Source organism: Rousettus aegyptiacus, unplaced genomic scaffold (assembly GCF_014176215.1).
Source record: "Rousettus aegyptiacus isolate mRouAeg1 unplaced genomic scaffold, mRouAeg1.p scaffold_m13_p_6, whole genome shotgun sequence".
Classification (NCBI taxonomy): domain Eukaryota; kingdom Metazoa; phylum Chordata; class Mammalia; order Chiroptera; family Pteropodidae; genus Rousettus; species Rousettus aegyptiacus.
The window spans coordinates 45,742,199-45,749,028 of NW_023416309.1; the positions used below are offsets into that span (position 1 = coordinate 45,742,199).

General features: G+C 37.1%; 1 pseudogene; it reads left to right on the forward strand.

Moving 5' to 3' along the window:
* Window positions 1-4,873: 4,873 nt before the first annotated feature.
* Window positions 4,874-4,992, forward strand: LOC118604869 (annotated as a pseudogene).
* Window positions 4,993-6,830: the final 1,838 nt, after the last annotated feature.

Here is a 6,830-nt window from a genome sequence, read left to right on the forward strand (position 1 = left end):
ACTACCTTGTGATTTCCCCTTTTCTTCAATTAAATCCAGCAAATGTCTCCACTTCAATTATTTCCATATCACCAAGGCTTAAGTCTGGTTTGCCTTTTCTGGAGCGGGGAGAAAACACCATATACTCTGAGAAAGCACAAGTATCCTTCCTCTCTAACTAATAACCTTCAAGGTCTTCATGTTTATTCCTGAATTCTTTTCTCATTTGACTTTTTAAATCTTTAGCTTCATTATGGGTAAATCCCTATTTAGAAACAATGTCCAGCGCTCACTCAAACATTTCAATGATCGGCGCTGGCTTTTCACTCTCATTTCTCTTGCTGTTTACAAAGAAACCCCTGCCTTCTACCAGAGATAGTTTTCAATAAGGAAACAACTTACTTTACTTCTTAAGAGCCCAATTCCATGATCACCACTTTTACACAACGTGGTTCATCTAAACATATCAGTTCACAATATTTTAAGATTCCCACTTCTCTTAGAACAGGCCAAGCCCCACTACAGTGAACTAAGTATGGCCCCAGAAAAGCTCAACCCTCCATTTTGACTGTAAAATATATATTCCTCAGAGAAGAGACAGCATTGCCTGTTATTTGATGAATATTTTTAAAAACAAAGAAGTTAGGATGAACGAAGGTGGGAAGAAATTGACTGGAACAAAATATCCATATTCTATTTACATTTCCTTTACTACCTTCAGTTTGTCTAAAACTTATGTCTTTTGTTTTCGTGGTAATTGGAGAAGACAGTAAATGATAATGATAATGTGCTTGAATTTCAGTTATTTTGAGGGATCCATCAAAAACATCAAAGAAGGGGATCTTGCCTAAGCTAGCAATTACAGATATATTTCACAGGATAACTGTGAATAGAAATTCTGGACATGTCTCTCATTTTCTGTATGCCCTTGGTAGTTCCATGAGGAACTACCAAGTCTTCCGTTTTCTCCTACAGCAAAGGCACCAGAGCCAAGTGGTAAATTACTGCTGGGATAAATGGAAGGATTCCTGTCTCCTCTTGGGTCATACTCTGTGATAGGGACACCCAAAGAATGTCTCTATTCACAAAGCCCTTGGCAAAGTTTCTCTCTGCTTTACACCCCTAAGCTACACTGACCTTATAGAGAACTCCTTCAGAGGCTGGGTCAAAAGACAATGCTAAGTAATGTTCCATTCTGTATACAGAATTGTCACTCACTTCCAACAATGGAAACTTTATCACCAGATATTCTTCCCTTAGACAGGGTTGTCTCACAGGAGCTGCTTCAGGCACCAAGCAAATAAATTCTTTGCCAGGTCATGCCATCCCTAGGGAGGCATGCATGAATCCCACTCACAAGTAAATTTGCTCCATTCCCCTGCTCTCTACTCCCTTTCAGCATCCCTCTCTTCCAGTGATAACATGAAACATAATTCTATTTTCCTTGCTATTGTTTCATCCCATTAACTCTACCTTTGTTATCCTAAATCTGAAGCTAGTTAGCTCACTTAATTAGCATAGCACACTAATGAGGTTAAGTCTTAAATTCAATTGTCAGAATGATTCAGCCCAGTCTGGCCATGGCCCATAGGCTCAGGTAATAACAGTAATCAGCCACGATATTACAATGTGCATCAGGGTGCAAAAGGGAGGCCAAAAAACAAGACTGGCTCCTTGGACAGTTCCAATGGTACCTGACATTTTCATGGAAACCTGAGCTATTTTGAGGCATTGTTGTCTCTACTTTTGAAGAGTTTAAAATTCCTTTGAGGGGTGAAAGGTCTACTCATAAGAGCATAAGCAACATCATGATATAGCACAGAATCACATGTTCCATGGGGTGGGTGTTGCTGTGGGAATTGACTGGAATTTGGTGTAATCATGAAAGACAGCACAGAGGCCAATGGACCTGAGCAGGTCTTCAAATATGGATAGGTACAAAGAATGGTGGGTCTTTAGTGAGAGAAAAGACACTTTCACATTTCAAAAACACATACTGATTCAGATTCTGATGTTCATGTCTCATCAGTAATGATGGTTTTTAAGAAGTATTTAAGTCATTGCAAACCTATGCAAACAAGGAGAAAAAGCTTTGCCATGAGATTTTTACTGAAGATAACTGTCCTTTAAGGGCCAGGGTCTCTGAAATAAAAACCTATCCCTTTCTATGACATCTAGATACATCATTTCCTCACATTTTCCATGTTTTCACCCAACCTCAAGACCTAAATTTCCTTTCAAACCCAGGGCTCCTTTTCACGCAAACTGAGAGTTAATTTGCTAAGAGTTCCAGGTGTTAAGCAAATGCTTTGCTACTTTTAAACCAAATTAGCTTTGCTTAATAAGCATCAAGGTTACAAATTTTTTAACCTTTAATAACCTTAAATACCTTATTCTATAACCCAAGGGCTTTGGCAAAGCTAAAGAAAATCACAGTTTGTTTTAATATACTCTTGATTTAGCAATCTAATAAACTTCCGAATAAGTTGCAAAAATAAGTCATTTTTTGGGACTAAAACCAACAGCATAATTATCTTGGTGTGTCCTTGCGCTCTTAATCACACAGCAGTCACCTTCAAAGGGGTGACAGTGTTTAACACTTTAACAACTGAAGCAAAGTTTCTGTGGAGGAAGAAAAGTTTATCAATGGACTTCACTTTGACATTTGTGGGAAGGGGCAGTGAGGGAGGGGATTAAGAACAAAAAAAAAAACAGTCTTGTTCTTGGAGTGGCAGATAGTCCTAGGCTTATACAATCACAGAAGATATTGGCCTTTCTTCTTAATTCATTCTATAAATTTGCTGTTTGTATTTACTACCTAGGTAATGGTAATATAAAGTATGGAGAAATTAACAGCCTCCCATTGTTCAATATTTCATAATTTTTAACACTTTATAGCTATTTACTTTCAGAGGGTTGTAGGGATTACAGGAATAAAGTTATAAGATAATATACTGAAAAGCAAATAGACTTTATTCCTGATATCAGCTTTAATGTCCAAGCACCACAATGGAAGGGAAGAAAGGCTACTGGGTAAAATGGCCATATGTCATCAACAGAGATAGTCTTCACTATGCAATATTAGGAATCATCAGGCAAGCTTGAAAACTAACTGATATTCATTCCATTAATATTTGGAGGGTATTTTTGTCTTTCTTATTTAACTTCTTCCCTCACAATGTTAGAAGAAATCCATTCGAAAGTCTCTGCCATATTTACTGTATGTCCCCAGTTTATTTTCTCGAAAAGTAGCTATTCTTCATTGAATGCCCCTCAGACCAGACATGATAAGCACCTGACATTTTTAATCTTATCACTTCACAATAACCCTACAAGGATATACTACTATTATTGTCATTTTGCAGATGAGAGCACAGGGTTCAGAGAGGTTAAATTACCTACTGTCATATAGCTGGTGAATTGCTGAGCCAGGATACAAAACTTCATCTTTGCGAATGGGTTTACAAAATGACCCAATTTGAATCATGGGTCTGAAGAGTAACGTACAGAACCATTAACCTCCTTTCTTCATTGCCTTGTGAAATTCTGATTCATGTGAGATTACCTATCCGAATACCTGATAGAATACCTATCTGTACTTTAAGTTCCTTGAAATCAGATGCCAGATTGTATTCACTTTTGTGTCTCCTGCACAAAGCCATGGGCAGCAGCACCAAGCAGATCTCTAACTCTGCTTTTAGTCTGACCCAATAGACCCACTGAAGCAATGGTGGAATCACACATTCACTTGGTGAAGTCAATGCTCCCTGGAAAGATATACCTATGTACCTGAAGACTACTACATGTCAGGTGAATCCTTTGCCTCTGAAAAACCTTTGGAGACCTAGCAAATTCACATTAGTTGCCCTCTGCTCCCTCTTAATATCCGCTGTGATCCAAAAACAGCTCACTGACCGCTGAATCAGACAAGGATGCCAAGACCTACCAAATTCCTCAGAGTTTACCAATTAAACTATTAAAAGCTTTTTATATTTTTTCCCTGTGTTTCCACAGGAATATGTACACATTTCTATTGTGGCACTTGTCATATGAAAATATATCATCTTTCATGTCATTGTCACTTTCTCAGATTAAACAATAAAGTCCGTAAAGTCATAGACTAGTATTTATTCAACTCTATAGCCCTGCCTTACCAATGGGCATTGAACACAGTTGATAACATCAATATGACAACAACAATAATACTTACTAATCCTCAAACATTGAAGACTCTACCAAGCACTTGAAGTATAACTTGTATTTACTACTCGCCACATCATTTTTTGCACTTCTGGGTATTTATCCAAAGAAAACCAAAACAATAATTCATAAAGATCTATGCACCTCTATGTTCATGGCAGCACAATTTACAATAGCCAAGATATGGAAGCAACCTAAATATCCATCAATGGACGATTAGATAAAGAAGTTATGGTTCCTATATACAATGGAATATTACTCAGTTATATAAAAAAAAATGAAATCCTACCATTTACAACAACATGGATGGACCTAGAGGTTATTATGCTGAGTGAAATAAGTCAGACGGAGAAAGATAAATATCATATGATTTCATTTATATGCAGAATCTAAGGAATAAAATGAACAAACTCATCAAAAACAGACTCAGAAATATAGAGAACAATCTAGTGACAGTCAGAAGGGAATGGGAGAATGGGGTGAAGAGTTAAAGAAGTACAAATTAGTAGTTGATAGATGGTCATGGGGATAGAGGGCATGACATAGGAAACGTAGTTAGCATTCATGTAATGGCTAGGTAGAGAGCCAGAGGAGAGAAAGAGCAATTAGGGGGATCATTTTTATGAACTTTACAAGTGTCTAACCAATGTACTATATACTTGAAACTAATAAAATAAAATTTAAAAAATAATAAGTCTATGGCCATGCCACCCTGAATGTGCCCAATCTCGTCTAATATCGCAAGCTAAGCAGGGTCGGACCTGGTTAGTACTTGAATGGGAGACCACCTAGGAATACCAGGTGCTGTAGGTGTAAAAAAATAAATAATAATAACAATGATAATAATAATAAATTTTTTATAAATAAACCATACATATGTATGCATTAAACTTTAAATTTTTTTTCACATTGAAGTGAGGAGTAATTCTTTGAATTGTTATTAAAAGTTACTGTACCACAAAATGTGAATGCAAAACATTAAAGAATTTTAAAAACTTTTTGTTCTTAAACAATGAAATACATTTTCAAGTATAACAAAAAAAAAAACTACATCATTTTTTTATGTTAATTATTCCCTTTTGTGGATAAGAGAAACTAAAGTAGAGAAACATTAAGTAATTTGTCCCAGGTCACACTGCTGGTATCTGAGATGATTCACAAGTTTGTCAAACTTCAGAACTTTTAATGATAAAACCAAATTTTCCACCTACAACCCCAAAACTTTACACAGCTCCCAGTCTTAACATATACTTGGCACTCAGTGTTTATAGCCTGACTAGTCAAGCACGGATCAGGACTGAAACATAACAGTTATGGCTGGTCATACCATCACAAATAAGTGCTGCTACTCTAAGGAGGTTCAGCTCGGTCTTCAGAGCTATTTGAGTGGTGGTGATGCAAAGAGATGGGTTAGTTTTCCTTTCCTGCTCCCCAATTTTTACAGGCTTTTCTACCATCTCATCTCACCATTCCTTGTAGTAACCGATGATGCCAAGATCTGAAACAGAGGTAATGAGTTTCTAAGCCTCTCACAGTGAACCCTGAGGGCAACGGTGAGAACAACTACCAAGGGTGAATCCAACCCAATGTGCTCTATGTGCTCTGTTTTATTAGTATTTCATATTCTCCCTTTTTTTTCTGTACTAATTAAATGTCTGCCTCAATTAGACTAATTGTCTAATGCAAACAGAAAGAACTACAAATGCAGTATCTTTTACATTGCAGGAAAATGCAGCTCTATCATTAGAAAGAGATTTCAGAAAACACTAGTCTTAGAGGACACAAAGTCTAGGTTTTGTTTCGTTTTCATCCTACAAGCTGGAAAAAACATAGGCATTCCCAGGTTATTAGATTTAAGAAGTTAAGGTAAGGTGGCATCTATGAGTATTGGGAGACATGAAACATTCATGAAAATGGTGAATGAGGAAGCTACAAATCTTTTTGAGTACTATTCTCAATTCATCACTTGAACTTGGCGTAACAGTCTTTAATTTAATAGTATTAGACAGATTTTATATCATACAAAAAGACATGTTGCTTTGTGTTGTTAATAAAAAGAGAGAAAGAGAGTTGGGGGAGGAAGGGAGAGAGAAGAAGGAAGGAAAAAAGGAAGGGAGCCAAGGGGTAGGGAGGGAGGAAGAACTTGGAAAGAAGGAAGGAAGGAAGGAAGGGAGGGAGGGAGGAAGGGAGGGAGGGAGGGAAGAAAGAAAGAAAGGAGGGAGGGAGGGAAAGAAAGAGGGAGGAAAGAAGGAGGAGAGGGCTGGATAAGATCTGTCCAACTAGAGAATAGGGAGAAAACCCTATTTGGTACCAAAAAACAGCTCTTGATTTAGCCACTGAACATCATTCATTATGTTTAACAGAATTGCCATGAAACTTAGCACACAACAGACATTCAGAAAACTGAGAAAGGAGGGAACTACATGGATACAGATCTTTGAAATGCAGTATTTTCTTACTCCTAAGATATTGCAGACTATGATTTTCTATTCTTATGAGCAAAGCCAAAATCAGTTTTTTGGGAGGTAATATATCAATAAGTCATCATATCTTTTCACGTTTTATTCCTTTCTAACTGTTCCCACTTGTGCCATCTAATTGTCTGTTCTCTAAGACGAGCTAGTTTTGAACTTGTATTAGGTTTTGATCAT